This window comes from Microcaecilia unicolor, chromosome 3 (genome assembly GCF_901765095.1).
Source record: "Microcaecilia unicolor chromosome 3, aMicUni1.1, whole genome shotgun sequence".
Taxonomy (NCBI): domain Eukaryota; kingdom Metazoa; phylum Chordata; class Amphibia; order Gymnophiona; family Siphonopidae; genus Microcaecilia; species Microcaecilia unicolor.
The window spans coordinates 328070978-328079699 of NC_044033.1; positions in this window are offsets into that span (position 1 = coordinate 328070978).

An 8722-nucleotide genomic window follows, 5' to 3' on the forward strand; every position below is an offset into this window, starting at 1 on the left:
TATTCAAGCTGAGCTTGATTTCGTTGGTGATTTCTGTCAGATCACGTTTGTAAGGAATGTATATTGTGACATTGTCTGCATAGATGAAAGGGTTAAGGCCTTGGTTGGATAAGGATTTGGCTAGTGGGGTCATCATTAGGTTGAAAAGGATCGGTGATAGTGGTGATCCTTGAGGTACTCCGCATTCTGCTTTCCACGGTGGTGATATGTTTGAGCTTGATTTCACTTGATATGTTCTAGTGGTTAGGAAACACTTGATCCAACTAAGTATGTGTCCGCCAATCCCGAAGTAATCTAGGAGTCTTAGTAGTATTTTATGGTTTACCATGTCGAATGCACTGGACATGTCGAATTTGAGGAGAAGTATGTTTTTGCCTGTTGCTATTTCCTGCTTGAATTTGTCCTCTTCCTCCCGGGATTACCCAAGTTCCCAAATTGGACCGTCACCTCTCAGGCCCAAAATCCAACACACCTGCGCATGTGCAGCCCTACCAATGTCACCGCCCACAACGTGATTATGTCAGTCATTTGATGCAGCCCAACCAGAGTTCTTACCCTTTTTATCCTGCCCGAATACTGCCATCCTTAAACGTGGTACTACCCTGCCAACCGCGACAATCCTTGGCGCCCAGTACTCCGGCCATGCATCCATCAGCAGGCACCTGTGGTAATGCCCCAATCAGTGCGTTCACCACCCCGAACTCGAACTGGATCACACTGAACCCCAGCCTGGCCAGGTATTTTTCTCTTTTAACCCTATTGAGTTACACTAATAATGTTTTATTGTTTTAAATATGTAAGAAAACATCAAGTAAGATATGCAATAGTATAGCATAGTTATAAGAACATATTAATACAAACAGTGCAGAAATTATTAATAATTAAGTACATGAAGCAGAAGATCAAGTAAACATCAAAGGACTTCCAAATTCGTAACTTTTTGGAAAAGGGATGGTTAGCGATTATGTGTTCAAAACTATGTATTTGAATATTGTTAATTGCCTTGGATAAAGGCGGGATATAAATGTAGTAAATAATTAAAATAGGCTTGTTCATATTTCTTAAACAGAATAACCCAATTGCACCAGGTGTACACTGTAAGATTAGCGTTATCCTACCAGTGATTGATAATCACTTTCAAAGCAATGGATAATAAAAAATGAAATAAAGCCAGGGCTCTTTTTTGTGCTGGTACACACCACAATCGAACATGGCATTCTGTACAATGCCGTGTTGGATTCTGGAACAAAAACAGTGATTGGGAAGCACTTAGTCCCCTGATGAAGCTTGATGCACAAGTGAAATGGAGATCCCCGTTGGGCAGAAAGCAGTGGTGTGCTGGTAAATTAACAGGCGGCTCTCTCCCCGGTCCCCCTCTGTGCCCCCCCCCAACAAATTGCAGAGCTGGCTATAGCCGGGGAGAGAGCCGGGGGGGGGGGGGGGGGGGGTGGCGGCAATGCATTACTCCAGGAAAAAAAATAAAATGATCCCAGGTTCCAATCTAATTCATGTTTAATGTGCAATAAAATGCCATAAATAAATATAAACTTTTAATGCTGAGCACCTGATTCTCAAAGTGAACATATTCCAAACACTATAATGAAAATAAAATGATTTTTTTCTACCTTTGTTGTCTGGTGACTGTTTTTCTGATCATGCTGGCCCAGTATCCGATTCTGCTGCTATCTGTCCTCTTAACTCCGTTTCCAGGGCTTCCTTTCCATTTATTTCTTTCCTTTCCTCTTTTCTTCTTCTTTTCTGGTCCTCAGCTTCTGCCTATTTTCTTCATCCATGTGCAGTTTTTCTCCTCTCTTCCTTTTCCCTCATCTTATCTCCTTCCTCACTCTTCCCTCCACTCCATCCATGTCCAGCATTTCTTCTCTCTCCCCTCCTGTCCCCTGCCCTCCATCCACCCATGTCCAGCGCGACCCTTAGTTCTCTCCCCTGCCACCCCTCCCGAGTTGTTCACCGGCGACTTCTCCTCCCTCCCTCCGGATCCGTCCCTCACCAACATGACTCTTCTAATTCTTCGGCGGGGCAGGCAGTCTCTGCCTGCCCGCTACCAGCGCTGACGCTCCCCTGCCGGTTCGCGCTTTAAAAATGGCCGCCGAGACTTCCAGAGGCAGCTTCGCGAGACTTCTACTGAAGTCTCGGCGGCCATTTTGAAGCGCGAACCGGCAGGGGAGAGTCAGCACTGGTAGCGGGCAGGCAAGACTGCCTGCCCCGCTGAAGAATTAGAAGAATCAGGTGACGGTCGGTGACAGTGAGGGATCGGGCAGGCGGGAGGGAGGAGAGCCGGCTCGCAGTAGGAAACAACTGGCTCGCAAGTCAGTACAAAATGTAACAACCGGCTCGTGTGAGCCGGCTCCAGCACACCACTGGCAGAAAGTCAAGCGAAGTGTCTTCAAATATGAGCTAAGTGCTTTTAAATGTTATTTTCTATAATTGGGGCTGAAGAAGATATTTGAAAGCATATATTTAAAAAATTATAAAAATCATTTAAATAAGTTTACAAAATGGAAGTTTTTGACCAATGATAACACCAGAGTCCATATAGAGCCGGCACTTAGAAATTTTATCTGCTGCCAAGCGAGGACTTTTGAGGTCTTTTCTTCCTTTAACAAAAATCCAAATTTTAATTAAATTGAAACTTAAGTCTCACAGTGAGGAGTTTTTAAAGAATTTGAAGTAAGCCAGTGATAACCTTTGTTTAAGGTAAAAGCTGTGTCCTCCTCCGTGGAATTGACTGGAGGAGGTATAATGTGGATCCAGCTTTTGCCTATTTTCTCCATCCATGTGCAATTTTTCTCCTCTCTTCCCTTTCCCTCATCTCCATCCATGTGCATCTTTTTCTTTTTTTTTCTTTCCTCACCTCCATCCATGTTCAGTATTTCTCCTCTCTCTTCCCTCCCCTGTATCCATATAAAGCAATAATTCTCTCTCCTCCATCCAAGACCAGCATTTCTCCTCTCTCCCTGCCAACTCCTCCATCCATCCATGTCCAGAGAATCTCTCTCCCCTGACCTCCCCTCCCATCCGTCTCCTCTCGCGTTGCTTCCCTCTTAGCGCTTCCCGCCTTCGAGGGCGGGACGCACTGAAAGGGAAGCGATGCGAGAGGAGATGAACCTGCCTGTGTGCCTGCCTCAGTGAGCACTGCTGCGCTGCCTTCACTTCCGGTTCGCTGCAACTTGGGGAGGGAGGCAACATGCTGGGGAGGGGAGAGAGAATTGCTGGACATGGAGGGGAGGGCAGAGGAGAGAGGTGAATCGTGACTTTGGGTAAAAGATTTTGGAGTGCGAGAGCAGGAACAGAAGGGAGCGGGCAAATGAGCCGGACCTCAGGAAAAAGGTGCCGGTATGCTGTACCGGCACAAAACTAGCACTGTATGTATCCCTTATTGATAAGTCTCTGACTAAAGTTTAGCAATTTCATTAAAGCAAAATGTATTTTCACATATCACAGACTATTCCTATCCAAGGAGAATATCTCTATATATAAAAGGCACCACCAACATTCTAAATGAAGCCTCCAGCCGGAAGTGTGAAGGGGGAGAGATATCCGGTTTCCCCATGAGTGTCTGCCCCGCCCTCGCTCTCTCTGTAACACAAACAGTGAAGGAAAACACAGCAAAGCACGAAATCAAATCGCTCTCTCTGTAACAGTGAAGGACTGAGAGGGGGGAGGGGAGATAGGGCAGAAGCCCTCACTATCTCTGTAACACAAACACAGCACAGCAGGAAACGTAACACTGAAGGACTCGACTCCGAGGGGGGAGGGGACAGAGAGGACAGACAGCACAGGGGAAGGGAGAGAGGGCAGAGGGCAGGGACACACACACTCCCACATGCACACAGAAGAAAACCTTGCTAGCCTCCATTTCATTTGCATCAGAAACGGGGCTTTTTTTTTACTAGTTTTATATAAAAACAAATACACAAAAAAAGCACTGACTCTAAAGTTTAGCAATTTCATTAAAGCAAAATTTCTTTTCACATATCACAAATGTTCCTATCCAAGGAGAATGTTTTATATAAAAACAAACACAAAAAAACCAATCAGATTTTCACTTACCAGCTCTTCAACACTATGTCAGCTAAACTTCCTCTTTGAAACTACTGTTGGAACCATCAGCCAATGAAATGGCTTTTAGCTGTAGTTATCCCAGGTTACCTGATAATTATGCACACATCATTGCAGTCGTGCCCTCCTCTCAGTGTACATGCTCAGAACAAACAAAACAAAAACTTTGGACCACTTACAGATTTTAACAATTACACTATTTATTTTTTATTTGTCCCCAGTCTCACTTACACACCTCCCTCCATACCTGTTCTCTTTAATTTGAATGTTATTCAAGCTCACCCTGAATGAGGAGTTCTTTCCACACCAAAGACAAATGTAGCACTCAGGGACGTAGCCACGGGTGGGCCTGGGTGGGCCCAGGCCCACCCACTTTCCCTCCAGGCCCGCCCATCCATGATCCGACATCTCCACCTTCGTTCCGGAGCGCTGAAATTTGAAGCAGCACTGCGCTCAGCTCGCCTCGCTCGACGCTGGTCATAGTTGCGCCGCTGCGCGTCCGATCAGCTGATCTGTCTGAGTCCTCCAGGGCAGTCCTGCCCAATGCGCAGACCTGCCAAGTCTCCCGCATCCCGCTTTGCGGATCATCTCCCGGTCTCCCGCTGAACTCCACTGATGCAGCTGTGGCCGCCGCTTCTCTCCTGAGCAGCAGCAGGAACAAAAACAGGCGCTTCGCCGAGCCACCACTTCAGTTCAGCCGGCATAAGAAGAAAAACAAGCGCGGGGCTGCCCACAGCAGCCTTCAGTCATGCGCTGTCGGCTCTGCCTGTCCTCTGCTCCCGGAACGGGAAATTGACGTCAGCGGGGGCAGAGGATGGGAGAGCTGAAAGCGCATGACTTAAGGCTGCTGCGGGCGGCCCCGCGCTTGTTTTTCTTCTTGTGTTGACGACGACGCTGCTCCTGCTTCAGAGGGCCAGAGTGAGAGAGGAAACGTGGCTGGTAGGGGAAGGGTGTCTGAGAGAGCAGAGGGGAGAGAAAAAAAGAAGAGGACGCTGGAGAGTACAGAGAGAGAGCGAGAGATTGGGAGAGAGGGGACATGGAAAAGAGCAGGGGAGAGCCAGAGAGAGAGAGAAATGGGGAGAGATCATGGAAAAGAGCAGGGGAGAGACAGAGGGGAGAGCCATGTGGGAGATGGGGAGAGAAGGGACATGGAAAAGAGCAGGGGAGAGCCAGAGAAAAAGGGGACATGGAAAAGAGCAGGGGAGAGCCAGAGAAAGATGGGGAGAGAAAGAGGGGACATGGAAAAGAGCAGGGGAGAGACAGGCTGCTGGGGAGAAGGAAGGGGAACAAGGGGGATACCCTGACTGGTCAGATGGAGAGACAAAGAGGAGAAATGCTGGATGAAAGGAGGGTGAAAGAGGAAAAATGCTAGAAGGAGGGGCAGAAAGAGGGAAGATGCTAGATGGAAGAGGGGTACAGAGAGAGAGAGAGAGATGAGTTGAAAGATGGGGGAGAGAAGGAGGGGACATGGAAAATGGCAGAAGAGAGAGAAGCTGCTGGAGAGAAACTGGGGGAGACCTTAGCTGGTCAAATGGAGAAATGCTGGATGAAAGGAGGGAGAAAGAGGGAAAATGCTGGAAGGAGGGAGCAGAAAGAGGGAAGACCCTGGATGGAAGGGTAGGAAGAGAAAGAGGAAAGCCACTGGTAGGATGAGAGAGGACATGCTGAATGGAAAAGGGTAGAGAGATAACTGTCTAGAAGGAAGGGGAGATAGAGGGAGACGATGGATGGATTGGGAGAGGGTAATAGGTGGAAGGATGGAGAGAGAAAGAGGGATGACACTGGATGGAAGGGTAGGAGAGAAAGAGGGAATGTGCTGGATGGAAGGTTAGGGAGAGAAAGAGGAGACGCTGGATTCAGAGAGAGGGAGAGACACTGAAAGGATAGGGAGAGAAAGGGGGAGAGGATAGAGTTAATGAAAGACTGGAGAATAAGAGGAAGGGGCATGGGGAGAACAAAAGTGAGGAAAAGATGAAAAGGGATAGGTAGATGAAGTAAAAAGAGGGAAATTAAAGAATGGATAGTAAGAATTAATTAAATCTGGACAGAGAGTGAGACAGAAAAATAAATTGAAGAAAACCAAGAAAAAGGAGAGAAAAATTACAAATGAACAGGAAACCCTGGCAAGAGAGTTAAGAGAAGACAAAGGAATGCAGAATCTTGACTGGGACCAACACAATTAGAAAAAGTAAATGGCTAGACAACAAAGGTACAGAAAATAATTTTATTTTTAATTTAGGATAAAGCAATGTGGTAGCTGTGTTAATGAAGGCTAATAAATGCAAATAAAACATAAAATAGAAAATAAGGTGATACCTTCACTGATTTTAAAACACTTTTGATTAGTCTTCAGAGACCAACACTTCCTTCCTCAGGTCAGGAGAGGATGTCCTGACCTGACCTGAGGCAGGAGGATTTGGCCTCTGAAAGTTAATTGAAAAGGGTATTAGACTATTAAATAAAATATTTTCTGAAATGGCAGTGGGATTAAGGTGTGTCAGGGGGTGGAGCCAATACAGAGTAGGGCAGGGCTGGGGGTGTGTACTAAAAATCTCCCTCTCAAAAATTGGGACCCCTTGGCAGCTCTGAATGCGCCCAGATCGGATGAAAGTTCCGGAGCGCGGAGCTGCCTGGAATGAATGGCGGCACCCACTCAGCTGTCAGTCCAGGACTCCAGTCCAGCCCACCACCACCACCACGTGCACGCCATGCACTGCACGTTTTACAGGAGGGTTGCGGAGCGGAGGTGAGGAGCACGAGCCTGGCCCTGGAAGGTTCTTCTTCATGATTTGACATTATTTCGAGGCAAGCCCAGCCCAGCAGCAATAGGAGCCGGTAATAAAAATTTAAATACTTTTTTTTTTCATCATAATTTTTAACATTGTGTGACGTATGCTGTGTAATTTTTTTTAAATTGAGCTAGCTGGGGCCTGCCGCCTGCCTGGGGCTGGTGATCACTATTAAAATGTATTGTTGGGGAATTTCTGGGTTGGGATGGGCTCCTCATTGCCCTAGGTAATATGGGTGGGCACTATATATGTGCCCACCCATATTAGCTCTGGGCCCAGCCAAAATATCAGGTCTGGCTACGCCACTGGTAGCACTGGTTGTATTCTTTCAAGCAACTTCAGCAGAGCCTGCCTGCCTCAGAGAGCACTGCTGCGCTGCCTTCACTTCCAGTTCGCCGTGACGTGAAGAGGGGAGGGCAAGGAAGAGAGGAGAATCACAACTTCAGGTAGAAAATTTTGCAAGTGAACGGACCTCAGAAAAAAGGTGCCGGTACGCCGTACTGTTGCGTACCGGCACAAAAAAAGCACTGGTTACCATGCTTTCCGTCAGTTTGACTACCAACGGAATCGATGCTACTGGACGGTAGTTGGTGATTTCATTTGTTTTTTTTCTTGGTGTCTTTTTGTATTGGGGTGAGTAGGATATTGCCATTTTCCTTAGGGAAGAGACCCTGCTGAAGCATGTAATTTAGGTGGGATGTGAGGTCTGCTATGAAGCTGTTCGGGGCGGATTTCATAGGTAGCTGGGACAGGTGTCTAGTTTGCATTGAGTGTTGGAGAACCTACTAATTGCCTCTGTGACTGTTTCGATGCTATGGGGGGCGAAGTTTAACCAAATCCGGTCGGCCGGGTTGTCTCCAGTGGTTGGGTCCTGCTCATTGAGGAAGGTTTCAATGTCCGTGTTGTCCTGACGTAGTTTGTCTGCAGATGAGATGTCTGTATTCGTTGTAGTGACCAAGTTGGTGTTTAGGAGTTTGTTCACAAGTTGGTATAGTTTTTTTGTGTCTTTGTAATCTGTCCCTATTTTAGTTTTGTAGTATGATCTTTTTGTCTGTCTTATTGTGTATTTGTATTTTCTTTGTATGTGTTTCCATGTGTTGAGTGTATGCTCATCTTTTGTTTTTTTTCCATGCTTGTTCGAGTTTCCTGGTATGTGTTGTTAGCATTCTCAGTTCATTGTTGAACCATGGTATCAAGTTGTGCTCGCGGGAGGTTCATAGGGGTGCAGTTTCATGTAGTATGCTTTTGCGTCTTTTATCCCATTCTATGAGGTAATTTGTGGAGTCTGGTTGTGCTGGCCATTCGTTATAGTATATCAGTTGCCAGAATGTTTTCGTGTGTACTTGATCTCTTGTGCTGTAGGATGTGTGTTGTATTCGTTGTAAATCCTTCTTCCGTCAGTGTAGTGACAAGTTTAGTTTGTAGTGGTCGGTCCAGGGTGTTTGTCCATTTGATATCTGTTATTGTTAAGTTCTGGTCAGTTGAAAGTTTGTGTGAGATGAGATCGAATGTGTGTCCTTTGGCGTGGGTTGCTTGGATTTGTGGCCATTTTAATTCCTTGCATTCTCATTCATTGGTGGAGTTTGGGTCTTCTAGGTGAAGGTTGATGTCTCCTAGTATTAGTATATTGGAGTTGGTTACACATGTGTTTGAAATGAAGTCCATTAAGTTAGTCTGGCCTTCGTTCCAGTTGCCTGGAGGTCTGTAAAACAGGACACAATTCAAATGATCGCGTAGGGCTTTGTTGTGGATTCTGATTGAGGCAATTTCAAGTTGGGGTGTTATAGACTCTGCAGTGGTTTCGGTGGTAAAATGGGATTGATAGATTAATGCTATGCCTCCGCCTCTTTTTC